Raw genomic sequence first — 24,525 nt, 5'->3', positions numbered from 1 at the left:
TCATATACAAAACACTGCACCTAATTATTAAACAAATGTACAACCTTGAATTAATGTATACATTTTTTGTTAAGTAGTTACAGAACAAAGGGATTTATATAGTTTAACTAGGAATATTATAATGTTGGCTAACCCTTTAATTGTTGTTGGAGCATTGGCGAACAGGTTTTTTTGACAGGTACATTAGTATTGCAATTTTATTTTGTACGAATATATATATATATATATATATATATATATATATATATATATTTGAATGTGCTTTTTAGTCAGGTATTTTAAACAACTTGCCCTTCGTATGTACTAATTAGCTTCATCATCGTCTTGTGAACAACATATAAAAAAATACACTATATGCCAAAAAAAGGGGCACTGTATATTTGCAATCCATTGAGTTATATTGTAGCCAGTGTTATGGGCCGAGTAAAATGCCAGCAACAATTGCAAATACATAGTGCGCCTTAATGCCTTCATTTTGTAACATATAATCACTCTGTAAATTCTCATCAACCTTTCCTACAATATATTCACTGCAGCGTATAGAATCGTTTTTTTCTGTAGTTTTGAAGGAATACGTTGGCCTCTTATTTTGAAATGTTCCTAATTCTCGTGACGCGGAAGTGTTTTTTTATGTTTCTCACAAGACGCTGTTTAAGAGGAGGTACGCTGGTTAGCTTTCCAAATAACGGTTTCAAGGTGTGTTCATTACAATACTTGCCTAAAAAGCACAGCATTGTTATTATGTTAACATTATCTTTGTATCATGGCACATTGGTATACTAATGTACCCGCCAACAAACCCATTTGCCAGTGCTAGCAGTCTTGAGGAAATCTTAATTTACGGTTTCTATCTCAGCCGGTTAGCTTTCTCGCGAATCTCGTTTGCTACCTTAAACTGTTGCTACACTGAACAAAAATGTAAACATAACATGCAAATGAATGAATTTCGTACAAGGAAATGGGTCATTTAAAATAAATTAATAAGGCTGTAATCTAATGTACGTATTGAAAATATCGGGAATTTTTTTAGCACATGAAACTAGTCATAACGTGTTAATATTTTTGTTCAGTGTAGTTAACCAGTGTATGCACCAATTCATTAATGCAATGGTGTTACATAAACCATCAATGTCCTGCGTTGATTTCCCCCAAAAAAATTCGTAAAAGCTTTTTTAAACTTATAGATCATGATTCATGTACTGTATTATGGTAATATTCACCCATCAGCCATAACATTATGACCACCTACCTAATATTGTGAAGGTCCCCCTTTTGCCGCCAAAACAGCCCTGACCCTTTGAGGCATGAACTCCACAAGACCTCTGAAGGTGTGCTGTGGTATCTGGGACCAAGACGTTAGCAGCAGATCCTTTAAGTCCTGTAAGTTGTGAGGTTGGGCTTCCATGGATCGGACCACAGATGCTCGATTGGATTGAGATCTGGGGAAGTTGGAGGCCAAGTCAACACCTTGAACTTGTTGTGTTTCTCAAACCATTCCTGAACCATTTGCTTTGTGGCAGGGTGCATTATCCTGCTGAAAGAGGTTAATTCCATCAGGGAATACCGTTGCCATGAAAGGGCGCACATGGTCTGCAACAATGCTTAGGTAGGTGGTACTTGTCAAAATAACATCCACATGAATGGCAGGACCCAAGGTTTCCCAGCAGAACATTGCCCAAAGCATCAGTCTGCCCCCGCCGGCTTGCCGTCCCATAGTGCATCCTGGTGCCATGTGTTCTACAGGTAAGCAACACGCCCCCAGCCATCCATGTAATGTAAAATAAAACGTGATTCATCAGACCAGGCCACCTTCTTCCATTGTTCCATGGTCCAGGTCTGATGCTCACATGCCCATTGTAGGGGCTTTCGGCAGTGGACAGGGGTCAGCATGGGCACCCTGACTGGTCTGCGGCTACGCAGCCCCATACGCAACAAACTGTGTTGCACTGTGTGTTCTGACACCTTTCTATCAGTACCAGCATTCACTTTTTCAGCAGTTTGAGCTATAGTAACTCATCTGTTTGATCAGAACACACAGGCCAGCCTTCGCTCCCCACGTGAATCATTGAGCCTTGGCCACCCATGACCCTGTTGCCAGTTCACCGCTTTTCCGCTTTTGATAGGTACTGACCCCTGCAGGCTGGGAACACCCCACAAGGGCTGCAGTTTTGGAGATGCTCTGACCCAGTCATCTAGCCATCACAATTTGGCCCTTGTCAAAGTCGCTCAGATCATTTTTCCTGCTTCTAACACTTCAACTTTGAGGACAGAATGTTCACTTGCTGCCTAATGTATCCCACCCACTGAGAGGTGCCATGATGACGAGATTACCAGTGTTATAGACTTCACCTGTCAGTGGTCATAATGTTATGGCTGATGTGTGTATCAGTGTTATTCATTTCCCCTGTCAGTGGTCATAATGTTATGGCTGATGGGTGTATCAGTGTTAATCACTTCACCTGTCAGTGGTCATAATGTTATGGCTGATGGGTGTATCAGTGTTATTCACTTTACTTGTCAGTGGTCATAATGTTATGACTGATGGGTGTATCAGTGTTATTCACTTCACCTGTCAGTGGTCATAATGTTATGGCTGATGGGTGTATCAGTGTTATTCACTTTACTTGTCAGTGGTCATAATGTTATGACTGATGGGTGTATCAGTGTTATTCACTTCACCTGTCAGTGGTCATAATGTTATGGCTGATGGGTGTATCAGTGTTATTCACTTCACCTGTCAGTGGTCATAATGTTATGGCTGATGGGTGTATCAGTGTTATTCACTTCACCTGTCAGTGGTCATAATGTTATGGCTGATGGGTGTATCAGTGTTATTCACTTCACCTGTCAGTGGTCATAATGTTATGGCTGATGGGTGTATCTGTGTTATTCACTTCACCTGTTAGTGGTCATAATGTTATGGCTGATGGGTGTATCAGTGTTATTCACTTCACCTGTCAGTGGTCATAATGTTATGACTGATGGGTGTATCAGTGTTATTCACTTCACCTGTTAGTGGTCATAATGTTATGGCTGATGGGTGTATCAGTGTTATTCACTTCACCTGTCAGTGGTCATAATGTTATGGCTGATTGGGGTTTAATCTGGATAAGTGAATGACACACAAGATCTTCTGAGATCTTCACCTCTTGTGAGAGTATGTGGATGGAGCCTCCAGTCAGGCTAATTTGGCTTCTGACAGATTTTCTAAGTTCAAATTAGTAAAAAATTGACCTGGATCCATGGGAAAATATAACATCTCCATTGAAAAGCCCCGGTAGTAGTCACCATTATGTCATATCATTATGTCTGTGTTGTTGGGTTCTGTTTGTTTGTGGCAATCTAAATGCACCCCTGATGTGTTCGGGAGATTGCTTTGTGTCTCTCCTTGTGCACTACCAGAGGATGATGTCAGAGATTTAAAGACATTTTTCTAAAAAGATGGAGCTAACCTACATGCCAGGTGAAACTTAAGAAAGTGAGGTAGAGAAACATGAAGAGGAGCCACCTGGCTTTGTTGGCTGAAGGTAAGTGTGCCTCATGGAAACTGAGAAATATGGAGATTTTAGTAGTTAATAGATTCATGTAGTAAGTCACTATTAACTACTTGTGTTTCAATTTAGTCGAATGGGAGTCTCTCCCTGCTTCTGTGATGTATAGTGTTGTTGCTACTGTGTTCACTCATGTCATGTGTACCTCAGGGCTGAAATCTCCAGTACCTGGGTTTATGAGGAGAGGCAGATCTAGACTGGAGAACATGGATCCACTTCTATCACCCAGCAACTCTGATAAAGAAGGTGATAGGACCCGTCATCTGGAGAGATGCTGGAGAGATGCATTGAAAGTTGAGGAGGAGGAAATGACTATCACAGTGAAAGGAGAGGAAGAAGCCTTCTCAGTTAATGGGGAGGTCGTCACAGTGAAAGGAGAGAGTGAAGGAGAAGAGGTGCTGACTGTCGTAATGGAAGAAAAAAAGGAGGATGAAGCAGAGATCGGAGATCGGATTAACTCCAGCAGTGAGTACAGTATTACATTTCTTTTAAAAGGACATAGGTTCTACTCTTCAGTGTTGTTCTGTCCTGTAGGAATTATTACAGTGGAAAGTTAAATCAAATGTGATTTCATTTACAATCTTTCTCTGTTCGTAGTTAAACTGCAAACTTTTGTTTTCTATCTTTGTACTCATTAGAGATATTTGGTCTAGATTTTAATACGGTCATCTCATTCTTCTCTCATCTCATTCTTTCTGGTGTTTAAGATATACAAATGGATGCTAAAATGCATTTGGCATCTTTCTAGAATGTTAACTAAATAATATAAGCAGTCTCCCAGATGGTGCAGCACTCTGCGATGCTGTTTCGTAATGCGAAGATGTCCTGCAAATGCCAGGTTCGAGCCGTGACGTGTCAGTGAGCTCCATGGAGTGATGCTGATTAGGGTGGTGGGGGTGGCGGGGCGTCGTCCTGTCCTTTCCCCCCTTTAGGCAGGTTGGACACGTTCACGCAAACTGAGAGTGACCTCCCCGATCTTACTGACTTCCTGGTTTGATCTAAATTGGGAATATTGTTTTCTTATTGACATTTACAAGTTTACGTTTTTGGGACGCTGTGAGAAAAACAGAATGCAATGATGTACAAATCCTTTAAACCCTTGGTGGATGTCGGCGGGAGCTTGGTGGATGTCGGCGGGAGCTTGGTGGATGTCGACGGGAGCTTGGTGGATGTCGGCGGGAGCTTGGTGGATGTCGACGGGAGCTTGGTGGATGTCAACGGGAGCTTGGTGGATGTCGGCGGGAGCTTGGTGGATGTCGGCGGGAGCTTGGTGGATGTCGGCGGGAGCTTGGTGGATGTCAACGGGAGCTTGGTGGATGTCGACGGGAGCTTGGTGGATGTCGACGGGAGCTTGGTGGATGTCGACGGGAGCTTGGTGGAGCTGGAAGCACCATTCATCCAGAGCATTCCAACATGCCCATTGGGAGTCTGGAGAGGATACAGGCCGTGGAGGATCTGGGACATTTTCAGCTTTCAGGAATGGACACATCCTTAGGGAATGGACACATCCTTAGGGAATGGACACATCCTTAGGGAATGGACACATCCGTAGGGAATGGACACATCCGTAGGGAATGGACACATCCTTGAGGAATGGAGCGGTGTAACATGACATCACCCTGGAACGTGACATCACCCTGGCATCTGATCTCTGTTATGGGCCTCGGGATCTCCCAAGGTACCCCTGTGCAATCAAACGTCCATCAATGAAATTAGTTCTGAAGAAGTTGCAGCAGGAGTGCTTCAGTTCTAAAGTCAAGTCAAACTCCTACTCTGCTCTTGGAAGGGAGATCAGATAATAATAGTATAAGAATTGTATTTGAGGCACTCATGGATTATTGTTGTTAAAAAGCCTTTTTTCTATTGGGCAAGATGATCATTTAAAAAACGCACCGCGTGTGCCTTCATGACACCCTAATGAAAGGGTTTGCTGTTTTAAATTATAATCTAGTCATTTGGTTTCTGCTCCCCACAAGGATAGAAATACAAGGGTGTGTGTGTGTGTGTGTGTGTGTGTGTGTTTAATTTAACATAAATGAAAGCACCATCACATAACTATTCAACAGGGGTCGTATAGTTGTGATTTATTTAATTTTACCTTTTGTTTGTAGCTATTAAAGTGATTTTACTGCATATGCTCACCCTGTGAAGTGGTTTGAGTATCTCGAAAAAACGCTGTACAAGTTAAAATTATTATTATTAAAAGATTTGAGCTCTGTCAGTCCACTGTGAAGCAAATAATTTACAAATGGAAAGCATTCAACATGATAGCAACTCCACCTAGATGTGGATGCTCTTCCAAAATATGCCCAAGACCCACAACAAAAATATAATATCAGGTTAAAACCAAACATAACGTGGAGATTTGCAGACCTCCCTGGCTGTTAGGCTTTGCATTTAGTGTCTGTTGCTGGTGTCTGACAACACCAGGACCAAAGAAGTGTCCATGCAACTCTTGTGTGCCAAAATGGTGAGCTCATCAATGGTAATAACCTAGTAGACACAGACCACCATACTGGATAACTGTGGAATACTTTCAATTGTTATCATGAAAAACAAAACTACATTCCAGCAGATCTGGAAAAACTCCCCTGTAGGTAAGCATAAATCGGTCAAAGACTACCATTCACAGAAGAAGACACCAGCATAACCTCAGAGGCTACATAATGCACACCACTTGTAAGCCTCAAGAACAGAACAGCCATATTACAGCTGCTAAAAAGTAGCTTTGAAAAAGCCTGTAGATTCCTGGAACAATGTACCCAAATCAGAAGGAAATGAAATGGCTGCACTACAGGGATGGTTACAGGATGGCAAAGCATCACGTTGAAAGATGAGTGGCAGGCCTCTCTAGGTCTCCATCACCAACTGTCCCTTTGTGTCTGACGGTCTTTGTGTTGTATGGTGCTGTGTCAAATTTGTTCACTCATGTCATGTGTCCCTCAGGGCTGAACTCTCCAGTACCTGGGTTTATGAGGAGAGGCAGATCTAGACTAGAGAACATCGATCCACTTCTGTCAGCCAGTGACTCAGAGGAGAAAGATGACTGGACCCCTCGTCTGGAGAGATGCTGGAGTGATGTAGTGAAAGGAGAGGAGGAGGAGGTGACCATCACAGTGAAGGAGGAAGAACAAGAAGCCTTTGGTGTGAAAAAGGAGGATGTGGAAGCTACCATCACAAGATTAAAAGAGGAGGATGTTACAGTGAAAGAAGGGAATGGAGCTTCCAAGGTGAAAGAGGAGGATGTTACAGTGGAGGTTTTTGTAATGAAAGACGACAATGAGGAAGAAAAGGAAGGGGAGGTGACTGTCACAGTGGAAGAGGAGAGGGAGGAGGAGGAGGAGGACATGGATCAGATCAGACGCTGCGGTGAGTATTGTCTTAACAGGGGGACAAACTCTATAGTTACTGAATATCTTGTTCTTTACTCTGGGAATTGTTAAAGCTACGAGTGGTTATCAACCTTATTAGATCATGTTTTGTCCACTGGTTATAAAAGTGCTGCAGTCAAGCCAAAGAAGGTCCCTGAAAACTGAATAATATGTCATTTGCCAAAAAAGGCTTTCAACCACAGAATTCATGACTAACTGAGATGTGATATTATACTAAATGTTGTGCACATCATAATAACACCTATTATATTACCTCAAAAGACCCATCAATCAAACATATACACAACTGGAATATACATCAATCCCCTACAGCTCATCTCATAAAATGTCATTTCTCCCTGTGGTCTGTGTTGGCTACTAGAGCTCTGTTGGGTCTGTTTGGGTTTGTGATCAGTGGAACAGAACCAGCAGACTTAGGAGGCTTTTGTCAAGGTTACATTTCTCTGAAGAAGAATTTTGTACATCGTAGAATGTTTAGCATTCGCCTTTCTTTAGATGTGTGTTGAACAGCTTTTGTTTTGATGATTAATTTTATCTTTGATTGTGTGGAAAGCCCTTCTTGTTTTGTCTCACAAATCATTCACAGCTTGTTAGAAGATACCCGTGATGTAATTCTTTAGGCGAAGATTGGTGTTTTTTTAATAATCAGAAGCCACAACATTACTGTTGGATTTTCTGACATCTTCAGAGAGTTCTTTGGTCTTCATTACCTTGACAGTGATACAGGGAGTAGATTGTTCTGAAAGAACTGCATGTCCTGCCATGTATTTAGGTCTCTCTGTACTCCCTCACTCTCTAATCCATCTCTCTCTACACTGTCTGTCTCTCAGACATTACCTCTTCACAGATTCAGATCTTCCCCTGTTCCTGGTGTCCGTCCTCCTTCACATCTACGACATACCTTCACAAGCACTTGAAGAGATGTCACCATGAAGAGTACATCAGACTACTGAGGAGTGGAGAGATCAGAGCAGAAAATCTTATGTCCCCAAGCCGCTCACAATATCATGAAACCACCTCAGGTTCATCCAAACCACCTCCCATCTTGGATCATAGAGAGACACACAAGACGACACCTCACTACTGTTCCCAGTGTGGGAAGAGTTTCAGTCACAAGAGTAGTCTTAAAATACACCACCGCACTCACACTGGAGAGAAGCCCTACCACTGTTCCCAGTGTGGGAAGAGTTTCAGTCGAGAGGGTATACTCAGAAAACACCAACACATTCACACAGGAGAGAAGCCCTACCACTGTTCTCAGTGTGGGAAGAATTTCAGAGGGTCAGCAAACTTAAAAAACCACTCACGCATTCACACAGGAGAGAAGCCATACAAGTGCTCTCAGTGTGGGAAGAGTTTCATTCAAGAGGTTAGTCTTAGAAGACACCTACGCATACACACAGGAGAGAAGCCGTTTCACTGCTCCCAGTGTGGGAAGAGTTTTAGTCAAGGTAGTAATCTCAGGAGACACCAGCGCACTCACACTGGAGAGAAACCATTCAGCTGCTCTCAGTGTGGGGAAACTTTCAGTCGGCTGCAGCACTTAACAGCACATCAGGGAAATCACACAGGAGAGAAACAGTTCCACTGCTCCCAATGCACAAAGAGTTTCAGTCAACAGAGTAATCTCAAAAAACACCAAACCCATTCACACAGGAGGAAAGCTGTTCCGCTGCTTCCATTGTAAACGCTGTCAGAACAGAAGACAGAAGCCAAACTACTTCCAGTCATGGAAATTGGTTAATGATATGTCATTGTTCTCAAAATAGAAAAGAAGTGAAGATTTCGTTTTCATTTGTAAACAGAGTGGTATATGACATAAGTAAAACGATTGATGATGTTAACAGAATGGTCAAGTTTAACTGCAGGGTAGTCTAGTGGTTAAACCATTTAACCAGTGATGAAAAGGTTGCCAGATTGAAATGTTGAGCTGACAAGGTGAAAAATCTGTCATTCTGTCTCTGAGCTCTACAGTTAAAGGGCTCTAAAGTAAAAATTGTGTCATATTTCACAATAAGCTATTCTTTACTTCTGCCCCAGCCTGGAGTTTGCATTTTTAGAATTGTCTGGAATTTATTTACAGTCATTACTTTCCCAAGCCATAGCATCTGTTGATCAGCGATGATGTCATCACAGGCGTGGTTTAAAACAACACCTACACTGAGCCAGATACTGTTGTCACTAGCGAAATTAGCCTATTTTATCGGAATATACACACACTTTCGTTATGCAGTGGAAACTTATGTAGGAAAGACGACAAATTTTTCTGTTTTAAATTTGTCATTAGTTAACTACAATTTGCACATTTAATTTTTACTTTTACATAACAGACTTTTCTTGTGTTGAATCCCTTTTGATTTCATGTAGTAACACAAAGTGTGAAATGGTCCAACGGGTGAATTTCTCTGAAAGACGCTGTTTGCTACCAGCTAAAGTAGTTTTGACTGTGCCATTAACAGCATCATTCTATCCCCTATATGGTCTACATTCCACTGACAACTTCATCCATCGACCATATCAGAGAATTCCTCTGGTAGGCTTTTGTTTGCAATATGCAATATGTAGGAGTATGCTAAAAGTATACAGCGGGGAGAACAAGTATTTGATAAAGTGCCGATTTTGCAGGTTTTCCCACTTACAAAGCATGTAGAAGTCTGTACATTTTATCATAGGTACTCTTTAACTGTGAGAGACGGAATCTAAAACAAAAATCCAGAAAATCATATTGAATGATTTTTAAGTAATTTGCATTTTATTGCATGACATAAGTATTTGATACATCAGAAAAGCAGAACTTAATATTTGGTCCAGAAACCTTTGTAATTACAGAGATCATATGTTTCCTGTAGTTCTTGACCAGGTTTGCACACACTGAAGCAGGGATTTTGACCCACTCCTCCATACAGACCTTCAGGTTTCGGGGCTGTCGCTTGGCAATATGGACTCAGCTCCCTCCAAAGATTTTCTATTAGGTTCAGGTCTGGAGACTGGCTAGGCCACTCCAGGACCTTGAGATGCTTCTTACGGAGCCACTCCATAGTTGCCCTGGCTGTGTGTTTCGTCGTTGTCATGCTGGAAGACCCAGCCACGACCCATCTTTAATGCTCTTACTGAGGGAAGGAGGTTGTTGGCCAAGATCTCGCGATACATGGCCCCATCCATCCTCCCCTCAATACGGTGCAGTCGTCCTGTCCCCTTTGCAGAAAAGCATCCCCAAAGAATGATGTTTCCACCTCCATGCTTCACGGTTGGGATGGTGTTCTTGGGGTTGTACTCATCCTGCTTCCTCCAAACACGGCGAGTGGAGTTTAGACCAAAAAGCTCTATTTATGTCTCATCAGACCACATGACCTTCTCCCATTCCTCCTCTGGATCATCCAGATGGTCATTGGCAAACTTCAGATGGGCCTGGACATGCGCTGGCTTGAGCAGGGGGACCTTGTGTGCGCTGCAGTTTTTTAATCAATGACTGCATAGTGTGTTGCTAATGGTTTTCTTTGAGACTGTGGTCCCAGCTCTCTTCAGGTCATTGACCAGGTCCTGCTGTGTAGTTCTGGGCTGATCCTTCACCTTCCTCATGATCATTGATGCCCCACAAAGTGAGATCTTGCATGGAGCCCCAGACCGAGGGAGACTGACCATCTTCTTGAACTTCTTCCATTTTCTAATAATTGTGCCAACAGTTGTTTCCTTCTCACCAAGCTGCTTGCCTATTATCCTGCAGCCCATCCCAGCCTTGAGCAGGTCTCCACTTTTATCCCTGATGTCCTTAGACAGCTCTCTGGTCTTGGCCATTGTGGAGATGTTGGAGTCTGTTTGATTGAGTGTGTGGACAGGTGTCTTTTATACAGGTAACGAGTTCAAACAGGTGCAGCTAATACAGGTAATGAGTGGAGAACAGGAGGGCTTCTTAAAGAAAAACTAACAGATCTCTGCGAACCGGAATTCTTAATGGTTGGTAGGTGATCAAATACTTTAATTATTTAAAAATCATACAATGTGATTTTCAGGATTTTTGTTTGAAGTGTACCTATGATAAACATTACAGACTTCTACATGCTTTGTAAGTGGGAAAACCTGCAAAATCGACAGTGTATCAAACACTTGTTCTCCCCACTGTATGTACCCTAACCACTGTAGGCACCGGAAGACCATAATCCAAACCGTACTGAGGTGAACCCATGAAGACACGAGTTTGTAAGTATTAGCTGTCATTAGATGGCAGATTAGCTAACTAGCTAGATTTAGCAATTTGTGTAATGCAATGCCTTTATGTTGATATAATTGCGGCTTTATTTTATCCATATGAAAATAAAATAGTAGCCTGTCCTATATTCACCATGGGACATCATTTGTAAACAAAACTGACCAGTGAGCATAGGAAGTATCAGGGCAGTAATGATAACACAAGTAGTTGCAAAAAAGAAACCATTCTCTCTGGGAAGACAACATCAGGAAGTTGTTTGAGGTAAACGACATCACCACTCTTAGTTTGCGTTAGTTTCAGCTTTTGCCAAAACATTGGAACCAGATGCAAAGGACACCATCAACAGAGACCAAAAACAATAGAACAAGAAAGGACACCTACACAGACTATTTTTTAAGAAGAAAGTTCCTTGTCAACAGAGACAAATACTTCAGACTGGTGAGACCTGGAGGTGACGGAAATGTAAAAAGCAAATAGTGTACTCTAATTAGTTGTTATGTAAAATAACCACTAGATGGCGATACACAGCCTTCATCATAATTCATCAGGCTAGAATTCAGTGTTTCCCAATCCAGGTCTTCAGGACCCAAAAGGGTGCAAGTATTTGCCCTAGCACTCACACACCTGTTTCAAATGTTGCCCTACGACCTTACATACTTGAGTTACATAATCAACCTATGATCAGGTCTTGAATCGGGGGGGGGTGAGTGCTAGGGCAACAACAAAAACATACACCCCTTTGGGTCCTAATGACCAGGATTGGAAAACACTGAGCTAGATCATGGATACATGTCCATAATCATCTCAATTCTGTAATGTTTTGTTCCGAGGTTTTCAATACCCTTGCATTCAAATATGTGAAACACATGATCGTTTTTGAAAGTGACTTGAGAAAGTTATAACATTAAGTTCAGTCTTAAATAATTTGTATATAACAACCCGGTTTCCAAAGATTATGGGACACTGTATAAAATGCAAATAAAAACTGAATGCAATGATGTGCAAATAATTTGTCGCTGTATTTAATTGAAAATAATACAAAAGGAACGTATTAAATGTTGAAAGTGAGAGATGGTATTGTTTTTGGAAAAACATGCCCATTTTTTATTTGATGCCAGCAACACCTTTCAAAAAAGTTGGTACAGGGGCATGTTCACCACTGTGTTGCATCACCTTATAACAATAATCTGTTAGTGTTTGGGAACTGAGGAGACAAACTAGTTTTGAAAGTGAAATGTATTCCCATTCTTTCTTGATACATTATCTCACAAACATAAGTACACCCCTCACATGTATGTAAATATTTGAGTATATCTTTTGACGTGACAACACTGAAGAAATGACACTTTGCTACAATGTAAAGTAGTTAATGTATAACAGTGTAAATTTACTGTCTCCTCAAAACATGTCAACACACAGCCATTAATGTCTAAACCGCTGGCAACAAAAGTGAGTACTTGGGCCCAATTAGCCATTTTCCCCGGTGTCATGTGACTCATTACTGTTACAAGGTCTCAGGTGTGAATGGGGAGCAGGTGTTTTAAATTTGGTGTCATCGCTCTCACACTCCCTCATACTGGTCACTGGAAGTTCAACATGGCAACTCATGGCAAAGAACTCTCTGAGGATCTGAAAAAAAGAATTGTTGCTCTACATAAGGATGGCCTAGGCTATAAGAAGATTGACAAGACCCTGAAACTGAGCTGAAGCACTGAGGCCAAGACCATACAGTGGTTTAACAGGACAGGTTCCACTCAGAACAGGCCTCGCCATGGTCGACCAAAGAAGTTGAGTGCACGTGCTCAGCGTCATATCCAGAGGTTGTCTTTGGGAAATAGATATGAGTTCTGCCAGCATTGCTGCAGAGGTTGAAGGGGTGGGGGGTCAGCCTGTCAGTGCTCAGACCATACGACGCACACTGCATCAAATTGGTCTGCATGGCTGTCGTCCCAGAAGGAAGCCTCTTCTAAAGATGATGCACAAGAAAGCCCGCCAACAGTTTGCTGAAGACAAGCTGAATTAGGACATGGATTATTGGAACCATGTCCTGTGGTCTGATGAGACCAAGATACAATTATTTGGTTCAGATGGTGTCAAGCGTGTGTGACAACAACCAGGTGAGTACAAAGTACAAAGACAAGTATATCTTGCCTACAGTCAAGCATGGTGGTGGGAGTGTCATGGTCTGGGGCTGCATGAGTGCTGCCGGCACTGGGGAGCTACAGTTCATTGAGGAAACCATGAATGCCAACATGTACTGTGACATACTGAAGCAGAGCATGATCCCCTCCGTTTGCAGGGCAGTATTTCAACATGATAACGACTCCAAACACAACTCCAAGACAACCAATGCCTTGCAAAAGAAGCTGAGGGTAAAGGTGATGGACTGGCCAAGCATGTCTCCAGACCAAAACCCTATTGAGCATCTGTGGGGCATCCTCAAACGGAAGGTGGAGGAGCGCAAGGTCTCTAACATCCACCAGCTCCGAGATGTTGTCAAGGAGGAGTGGAAGAGAGGACTCCAGTTGCAACCTGTGAAGCTCTGGTGAACTCCATGCCCAAGAGGGTTAAGGCAGTGCTGGAAAATGTTGGTGGCCACACTAAATATTGTCACTTTGGGCCCAATTTGGATATTTTCACTTAGGGGTGTACTCACTTTTGTTGCCAGCGGTTTAGACATGAATGGCTGTGTGTTGTGTTATTTTGAGAGGACAGCAATTTTACACTGTTATACAAGCTGTACACTCACTACTTTACATTGTAGCATAGAGTCATTTCTTCAGTGTTGTCACTTTTGTGAGATACTGTATAGGACTTCAGCTGCTCAACAGTTTGTGGTCCCCTTTGTCATATTTTTTGTCATAATGCGCGAAATGTTTTCAATGGGTGACAGGTCTGGACTGCAGGCAGGCTTGTTTAGCACCCGGACTCTTTCACTCGAGATGGTCTCTCTCCTCTTTAGTCTGGAGGACGTGGCATGATTCCCAAAAATAATTAAAGTTTTTTGTTTGTTGGACAACAGGACAATTTTCCACTTTGTGTCAGTCCATCTAAAATGAGCTCAGGCCCAGAGAAGTCGGTAGCGTTTCTAGATCTTGTTTATTATGGTTTCTTCTTTGCATGGTAGAGTTTTAACTTTGTTGATGCAGCAATGTACTGTGTTCACAGACAGTGATTTTTGGAAGTGTTCCTGAGCACATGCAGTGATGTCCACTACAGAATCATGTCTGCTTTAAATGCATCCCCAAACTCTTTGCAATTTGACGTTGAGAAACGTTATTCTTATATTGTTGCACTATTTGCTTGCGCAGTCTTTCACAGAGTGGTGAACCCCTACCCATCTTTACTTCTGAAACACTCATCCTCTCTGGGATGCTCTTTGTATACCCACACGTTACTGACCTGTTACCAAATAACCTAAGTATGAGTACAGTACAACAAAATGCAGTTAGCATCCAACCAGACGTGCAAATAGAAGAGGGCAGAACAAGTATTAAGTATAATGTATATTACAAGTGGAATGTATAGATGTGCAATGAAGGCAAATTGAAGGTAGCATGCAATGAAATGCAGAGATGGCAGCAATAAGGTACTTATCAGACTTTGTTCATCAGTGTCAGAGTCCAGTAGTGCAACAAGGTCCCTGAGATCCAAGGACACTTTACAGCAAAAAACACAAAGCAGGTTGCACAGCTGCGCTGTGACTGAGGTTGGCATGGATGGCAGTTCAGATGGGAGCGAGATGGATATGCATGTTGGGGCGAGATTGGGCCGGTGGGAGGTGAAATATGATGTTGATAGGGGAAGATTGTATGACCAGGTAATGGAGGCTAAGTGGGGAGAAGACGGTTGGTGTTCTTGGGTGTGGGAAAGGGAAGGAGCTAGTTATAAAAGGAGGTAGTCTTTTTGTGAGGATTTTAAGTAGGGAGGCCGTGACCATTCTCACACTCCAGTGCAGTAGAGGGCGGTATATGCACCTTCAGTTGGATGCGATCTGCCACCCAAATCGGAATAATAATAATAAGGTTTCTTCGTTATTATAAGATTATGACGTCATAGTTCTGCAGTCAAGTGATGGCCAAACGAGGCTTCATTACCGTTCTTCTAGCAGCAGGATATTATGCTAGCAGCTCTAACTCAGATTTCCTTTTTCAAAATAAAAGCCATCATTGATATATATCTCAATGATGGCTTTTATTTTGAAAAAGAAAACTGATCTAGCCAGCATTTTCTTCATTTTCCTATTCTCTCTGATCTTTTGTTTACAGATTAGATTAACTATATGGCCTTATAAATTTCGATGATGGCTTTAATTGTGATAAAGAAAATCTGAGTGCTGCCAGCATAACTTCCTGCTGCAAAATAACGCTAATCTGGTTTGGCCATCCCTACTGCAGGCAGAGTACTCGTGAAAAAAGATAAATGTGTCAAAAGGTAAGTAGCAAGCTAGCATACAACAAATACTTTGAATTTGCTATGTTAATGGTGTTTAGTATAAGGGTTAGCGCGTCAGAGGCAATGCGTATAAGGATTTGTAAAATAAACTTGGCTAATTTGTTTTTAACTTACATAATGAAGTATAGCTAGCTAAATAATTTTTATAGCTACGAGTTTGCCACTAGCTAGCTGAGATGTGGATGTTTGTCTAACTACACGAATACAATCCAGGTCGAAATCATTTTTACCAATCACGCCATTTATATGGAAATGTAGAACCAAAAACGTTCAAAATCACAATTGAAATGGTTTCTTATCTCATGGCATATCATATGGATCTGAATCACAATTTAGCGTTATCATACGGTACCATTGTTTCTAACATATATCACAAACTATCATCTTTACAGTACATTTGGTCTTAATCTTCGCTCTCAATCCGTTAGACTAAACAACATGGAGTGGCACACATATAAGCCTATAGATCTTTTTGGGGAAGAAGCCTTTGTCCTTGATTGGTGCAATACTTTGCCCTGCATGGAAAGGTTTGTGATCATCGTAGAACCTGTAGGCTGCATCACAACAGAAATACTCACGCAGCGTGGAGTTCCATTGTCTATGGCGAGTCTAGTGCAGACGTTTCCCGTGAACTTAATGCCTGATGCTGTATGGAAATGGGTCGCAGCAATGGTAGTCAGATGCCAGATATTTCCTGAATTCACGTCTTGTTGTAGATTAATGGGACATGTTCAGTGATCAAGCCAGCATTCCATTTATAGTGCAAATTTTGTAGCGAATATTTAATTTTCATTGCTGCAAACTGACGGCGCAGTACATTTAATCGAGAAGTGCAAAATCCACGCAGATCACCGATTGCGCTTGGATAGGATATGAATAGAAAATATTGAATATTTTTTCCTGTATTTGGTGTATATTTCCGGAGGAACATTTTCACGTTATAAATGGTTTGCTCTGGCCAATGTGTCCACTTTGTAACAACTTTACAGTGAGTGTGCCCATATAGAGATACTGGGATTAGGCGCAGCATCTGGCCAGTCATCGAGATACAATAAGAAACACTGAGCACAGTTGGAATTTCATTGATTACAAATTACTTGACTGCTTTAAACTCTGTTTCTGTTAAGAAAAGGTACATCAATGAGAGTACCAGTGCTCAGTTTATGGAAGCCATAGTTATCTCTCCAATAATATGTGCTGAGTCAGTTGATGTACTCCTGGATCATTTTAATGCCAAAATATTGAATGTCATGGATCGTGTTGCACCGGTAAAGGTAAAGAAAACTATGAGCAAACAGAAAACACCATGGAGAACCACCATGATGGGAAGAACCCTGAAAAGAGAATGTAGGAAAGCAGAACATAAGAGGAGAAAAACTCTATAAATTCACTATGACATCTATAAACAAAGCCTTGGTAGCTTCAACAATGAGTTACACAGGGCCAGACAGCAACATTTATCTTGAATGATCAACAAGAATATAAAAAATACCTGCACTCTATTTGTCACGGTCGACAAGCTTACAAACCCAATAAAGCAGCTGGCATCAGAACTCATGTCCACTGTGAAATGCAATGAATTTGCTTGTTTCTTTAGTGAAAAAAATATAAGTATTAGACAGACCATCAGAACTACACAGTCTAACAAGGACTCCGTACCGTCACCAAGACATAACTTGGTTATGTCGCAATTTAATACAATTGATCAAAAATCCCTAGAAGAAACAGTTCGACATCTTAAAGCTTCCACATGTTGTCTTGACACACTGGCATCAGACTTTACTTTTTTTTTTTTTTACTCTATAACAATGGACCTACAGCAAATAGTTAATAGCACTCTGCAATCAGGCATTTTCCCAAAGTCTCTAAAAACAGCTGCCATTAAACAACTAATAAAAAAGAGAACACTGAATGCATCTATAATGAACAACTATAGACCTGTATCAAATCTCCCTTTTATAGCCAAGATCATTGAGAAGGTTGTCGTCAATCAACTCAGCAATTTTGTGACCTTAAGGGATCTCTTAGACAAATTTCAGTCAGGCTTCCGACCCCACCACAGTACTGAAACGGCCCTGATTTAAGTTTTAAATGATATACGGCTGAATACTGATTTAGATAAAATAATAGTTCTGGTTCTATTAGATCTCAGTGCAGCATTGGACACTGTAGATCATAGAACATTTATAGATAGGCTGGAAAATTGGGTAGGACTCTCCGGGACAGTCCTTGATTGGTTCAGATCTTATCTAGATGGCCGGAGTTCCTTTGTCATCATTGGTAATCATTAATCTGATAGGGTGACTATGACATGCAGAGTTCCACAGGGATCAGTTCTCGGACCACTTCTGTTCAATCTCTATGTGCTACCTCTGGGCCAAATTCTACAGAACAACATTAACTACCACAGCTATGTCCATGATACTCAAATATATATGGCTCTCGAACTGTATGATAAGAGCTCAATAGACTCTCGGTGTCACTGTACAGAGCACATAAATACCTGGATGAACCAAAATTGTCTACAATTAAACCAAGATAAAACAATGAGATTATTGTGTTTGGCAACAAAAATAAAATAACTAGTATTAGTAAAGAGCTGGATTTTCTGGCCCTTAAAACCAGGGATCAAGTGCGTAATCTTGGTGTTCTGATAGACTCACATTTAACAGTCTTATCAAAGCGGTCATCTAAACAGCATTCTATCATCTTAAAAATATAGCCAGAATCAAATGCTGGTGTCCCATGCTTTTATCTCTAGTAGGGTTGACTACTGTACTGGCTTCTTAACTGGTCTCCCCAAAAAGTCTGTAAAACAACTGCAGCTCATTCAGAATGCTGCTGCTAGAATGTTAACCAGGACCAAGAGAACAGAGCACATCACCCCGGTTTTTAAATCTTTGCATTGGCTTCCAGTCAGTTACAGAATAGATTTTAAAGTGGTGCTTGTAGTTTATAAATCTCTGAATGGTTTAGGACCCAAATACATTTCTCATATGTTTGAAGAATATAAACCGAGCAGGTCTCTTAGGTCCATGAACACAGGTCAGCTAGTAGAGCCCAGAGTCCAAACTAAACATGGAGAAACTGGGTTTAGCAGTTATGCTGCCCAGAACTGGAATAAACTACCAGAAGATCTTAGACGTGCCCCAAACGGATCAACTTTTAAATCCTGGTTAAAACAATTCTCTTTTCACGTGCCTATGACTGAGCACTTACACTTAACCTCTGTTTAGCCTTATAGCTTCCTTATAGATGTTTTTATCCTGTTTTTATTCTTTTTATATTTTCTTATTACATATTTTTCTTATTATGATGTTGTTTTGAAGTTTTCATTTGAGTATGTTACTGTATTTTTATATTTGTTCTTTTTCTTTGTAAAGCACATTTAATTGCTTTGATGTATGAATAGTGCTATATAAATAAATGTGCATGCTTGATCTCCACTGGTCCAGATTAAAAAAAATGCCTGACTAAAGTTAAGACAGTGACCCCCCCCACCCTTAATTTTTTTTCTAGCTACTGATTGCACACATTTCTGATGGACTAATCAACAGTGATACATTTCCAGTGTTTTTATATTTTGACTTGCAGTATTTGAAGCTAGAGGCCATGGAACGAAAGTCAAGTGAATACAGCATAGAGTGTCTGCTTCAAAAAGAGGTGAGTTCAGCTGTTCTTAGAGATACTGTGTTTGGTTTTAATGTTTGGATACTGTATGGGTATTCTTCCTACATTGTTGCTCCTGGTGAATATCTTCCGTTTAAAGGGGTTCAATCCCAAATATTATTTTTTGTCCCCATTGATTTTCCATGAGAGCCCACAGAAAAATGTGCAGTGCATTGCAGGAAGGTGAGCAGCATAAACTGAACTGAATAAATTAAACTCTCTTCTGCAACCCAATTCCCAAGGAAGTTGGGGTAAAATGTAAATAAAAACAGAATGCAATGTTCAAATCGTTTAAAATGTATATAGAAAATAGTACAAAGGCGACATACCTAATTTTGAAACTGAGTCATTTTATTGTTTCTTGAAAAATATATGCCCAGTTTGAATTTGATGCCAGCAATACGTTTAAAAAAAGTTGGGATAGAGGCAACAAAAGACTGGAAAAGTTGTGTAATGCTAAAAACTAAACCTGGTGGAATATCTTACAACTAATTAGGTTAATTGGCAACAGGTCAGTAACATGATTGGGTATTAAAAGATCTCCAGAGAGGATGAGTCTTTCAGAAGTGAGGATCGGGAGGTGTTCACCACTCTGTGAAAGGCTGCGCATGCAAATTGTGCAACAATTTCAGAATAATTGCTTCACAACATAAAATTGGCAAGTTTGGGATCTCATCATCTATGGTACATAATATAATTAAAAGAGTCAAATAATCTGGATAAATCTCTGTATGCAAGGGACGAGGCCAAAAAACAATACTGGATGGTCATGATCTTTGTGCCCTCAGTCGGCACTACATTAAGATCTGAACAACCACGTTTCTGTTCTGCCCCAAATGGAAGGAACATAATGGACGCAACCAACTCCACGTTGGGGTCATCTGTACCTGGGCCATAGATGAGATCAATCAATTACTGTTGCCAATAACTAATTAATTGATTAGAATGCAATCACTACTAAGCTGTGTGGCTGTTTTACCCAGCTTTCTTATTGACACATTTATTTATTGTAAGTCGCTCTGAATAAGAGTGTTTGCTAAATGACTCCAGTGTAAAATGAACCCTGGGTAGGTACTGTGGAGTCCTGAAGTACAGTTTCAACATGTTTTATGTGGTTAGTTCAGTGGTGATTTGCAGAACCATTAAGAGAATCATGTTAAATGGGTTACGTGAAATGATATCTGCTAAACCAATCTGTACGTAGGAAACCATTCCCATCTGTCTTTAAAAACTGGCGAAATGCCCGGTGACAAATCTCTGATGAATGTCAGCTCACCAATTCAAGCTTAATCTTGACAAGACTGAGTTACTCTTCTTCAGTGGGAAGGCCTGTCTGCTCCATGGGATGTTACACATGAACACATTCGTGTTACACTTGTTCACTTCCCTGTTACTGTTGTATTTGTGATATTGGCCACTCCTATTGTCTCTTTCCAGGAGGTTCAGTGTGTTTTTGGAGTGAAAAAGGAGGATGAGAAACAAAAAGGAACAATGATTGTCACTGTGAAAGAAGAACAAGGAACGTTTGGAATGAAAGACGAAGAAGAAGATTCTATCATCACAATATTTAAAAAAGAGGGTTTTACAGTGAAAGCAGAGGAAAGAAATGTAGTGAATGGAGATGGTGTTGTAAAAACAGAGGAAATAAATGTAGTGAATGGAGAGGGTGTTGTAAAAGCAGAGGAAATAAATGTAGTGAACAGAGAGGGTGTTGTAAAAACAGAGGAAAAAGGATTTGAAGTGAAAGTGGAGGTGGAGGAGTTTCCAGTCACAGTGAAAGAAGAGAGAGAAAATTTCAGAGTGGAAGAGGGAAAGGATGTTTCATTGGAAGAACAAGTTGTTTTAGGAGTGAAGGAGGAGAATGAGGAAGAAGAGGAAAGGCAGATGGCTGTCAAAGTAAAAGAGGAAGAGCCGGATGAAGAAGAAGAACAGCCTGGAGATCTTATTACTTCCAGCAGTAAGTACCGACTTCAAAACAAGATGCCAAAATCTGTCATTCTTGAATGTATGGTTTCACTTCATAAATAAACATTGAGGATGCATTTTTAATAAATAAACAATTTGGGGCCCTGTTGTAGTTATTAAGGTTCGCAAAATATTTGGCATTACGAAATAGTTTAGCTTTTTTCACAATGAAGTATGATCGGCACAGGACTGACATCTCATCAAAGGGCTGGGGTTTGATGATTATAAATAATTTGTAGGCATGTTGAGGCTTGACTGGCCAGTCAGAACATGCTATATTGCTAAACAGTTTCACTTGCAAGATAAAACAAAAATTATCTAAGTATAAATATCTAATTGTAATTGACTTTCAGTATTTGCTCATGCGGGAGTGCCGATTTGAAAACACAAAAAGTGCAGCTAGATGCTGTTTCACACCACACTTAATGATTGTAACCAGTCACATACTGTGGAAAATGTTTTTACACGAAAAGTTGAGACCTGTGCAGTACACATTTTTGTACACACTTTCAGCTCTCCATCATAGTCAGTAATTGTTATGGTTAATTGTCTGAGGCAACCTTAAAGTGTAATTCAACAGTTGAATTACGCTTTATTTGCATGTACCTAGATATTTCAGCTCAGGAGCAGATGTGCACATCCCATCATTAATAGTGCATTTAATTCTTAAAAAAATATTTTATGCTGTAATAAAACACAATATATACAGTGCAAAATATTCATGCCACCTAAAAAAATAATAATAATAGTAAATATGAAAATGTATCTGAGCAGTGAGTGTTTGTTTTAAAACAGTGCTGTATAAGAAATTGTATTTTTTCAAATAGTCCTGTGGTAATTGTTTCTGTGTTTCTTGCACAGGGTCTTTTCAGTAATGAAAAAAAGGTTTTTACTTTTTTTTTTGTTCTTTAATCATTTTACATGTCTTTACAATTCCTGTTCCAATCATTACACAAAGGGCCAGGTTGTCCTACTGGTAAAGACCAGGCTTACTGATACAGGGCTCATGATTGTGGTCAGGATCTGTCTGGAGCTCTGAACCTGTCCGCCGGCCCATATCACTGAAAGTCAGCCAAATACACTAATGTACATCAACTTTACAGTCCCACTGATCAGTACTACATACATACCTGATTGATTTAAATGACAAATTAGCATTGTTTCATGGGTGACGTCATATTCTTGTCACATACAGCTCTGGAAAGAATTGAGACCACTGCACCTTTTTCTTTCCTTTCCAAAAAAGTTGAAAAGGAAGGTTTTGAGTGAGGAACAGAAGGGTTAAAATTAAGACCACTTGCTAATTGAACGCTTCTGTTCCTCACTCAAAACTTTCCTTTTTTGGAAAGGAAAGAAAAAGGTGCAGTGGTCTCAGAATTTTTTCCGGAGCTGTATATTTGTTTCTGTCTTTCTCTTGCAGATGTGAACACCAAATCTTCCCGTTCCCAGATCTTCTCCTGTTCTGTATGTCCGTTCTCATTCACTTCCCAAATCTACCTCCACAACCATATGAAGAGATGTCACTATGAAGTGTACATCAGATTGCTGAGGAGTGGAGAGATCAGAGTAAAAAGTCTCATATCTTCCATCAGCTCAAAACACCAACAATCCAGCTCAAGTTCCTCCAACCCACCTCCCACCCTGATACCAACTGAGACAGACAAGACAAGACCTCACCACTGTTCCCAGTGTGGGAAGAGTTTCAGTGAGCCAGGAACCTTAAAGATTCACCAGCGCATTCACACAGGAGAGAAGCCTTTCCATTGCTCCCAGTGTGGGAAGAGTTACACTCAAAAGGTTAATCTAAAAAAACACCAACACACTCACACAGGAGAGACGCCATACCACTGCACCCAATGTGGGAAGAGTTTCCGTCTCAAGAGTAGTCTTACAGTACACCAACACATTCACACAGGAGAGAATCCCTACTACTGTTCCCAGTGTGGGAAGAGTTTCAGAGGGTCAGCAAACTTAAAGAACCACCTGCGCATTCACACAGGGGAAAAGCCATACCAATGCTCACAATGTGGAAAGACTTTCAGTCAAGGTTGTAATCTCAGAAGACACCAGCGCACTCACACTGGTGAGAAACCATTTAACTGCTCAGAATGTGGTGAAACTTTCAGTCGGCTTCAGCACTTAACAGCACACCAGGGTAATCACACAGGAGAGAAGCCATTCTACTGCTCTCAGTGTGGAATGAATTTCAGGGAATTAGGAAAATTAAAGATACACCAGCGCATTCACACAGAAGAGAAGCCGTTCCACTGCACTCAGTGTAAAAATAATTTCCATATTGAGGATAATCTCAAAACACACCACTGCATTCACACAAAAGATAAGCCATTCCACTGCTCCCAGTGTGGGAAGAGCTTCAGTAGAATGTTTATTCTCAGAACACACCAGCGCATTCACACAGGTGAGAAGCCGTTCCACTGCTCCCAGTGTGAGAAAAGCTTCAGTAGATTGTTTATTCTCAGAGCACACCAGCGTATTCACACAGGAGAGAAGCCATACAACTGTTCCCAGTGTGAGAAGCGCTTCAGTAGAGGGGATGTTCTGAAAAAACACCAGCGCACTCACACAAGAGAGAAGTAATTGTACTATTGTTGTTGTGGGTAGTACTTTGATTTGCATTAATGCCCTAATAAAACATCCAGTAACCTCACTTATGAGAGGAGTTTCAGTCAAAAGAGTTATATCAGAAACCACAAAACCCATTCACACTGGAGGAAACCTGTCCAACTGCTCCTTGTGTAAAATAAGTTTTAGGGATCACTTTCAGAAGTCACACAATGGCACTGTTAAGCCACACAACTACCAGTCATTCAAGTAGGCGAAAGACACGTGTTCTCAAAATAGTAAAGTAGTGGAGCTTTAGAGTTCATTTATAAATTGGATGGTATTTGACAATTGTAAAATGGTTCTGAAATGTTTTTTACAGAATGGTCAAGTTTAACAGAGTTTGGAATTTTGGAGAATTGATCGGTCCTCAGTCGGAAAAGGGTGGCGTGCCCACTTCAGGTTGGTGGAGAGTGCCTGCCTCAAGTGGAGGAGTTTAAGTATCTAGGGGTCTTGTTCACGAGTGAGGGAAGGATGGAACGGGAGATTGACAGACGGATCGGTGCAGCTTCTGCAGTAATGCAGTCGATGTATCGGTCTGTCGTGGTGAAGATTTACCAGTCAATCTACATTCCTACTCTCACCTATGGTCATGAGCTTTGGGTCATGACCGAAAGGACAAGATCCCGGATACAGGCGGCCGAAATGAGCTTTCTCCGCAGGG

The 24,525-nt window shown here is 41.0% G+C and overlaps 1 pseudogene; it reads left to right on the top strand.

Annotated features, from left to right (window-relative positions):
* The first annotated feature begins 3,025 nt into the window (after window positions 1–3,025).
* On the top strand, window positions 3,026–24,286 carry LOC105031049 (annotated as a pseudogene).
* The last annotated feature ends 239 nt before the right edge of the window (window positions 24,287–24,525 follow it).

This window comes from Esox lucius, chromosome 19 (assembly GCF_011004845.1).
Source record: "Esox lucius isolate fEsoLuc1 chromosome 19, fEsoLuc1.pri, whole genome shotgun sequence".
Taxonomy (NCBI): domain Eukaryota; kingdom Metazoa; phylum Chordata; class Actinopteri; order Esociformes; family Esocidae; genus Esox; species Esox lucius.
Note: the sequence above shows the minus strand (reverse complement) of the source record. Positions and strands in the feature narration are given on the sequence as shown.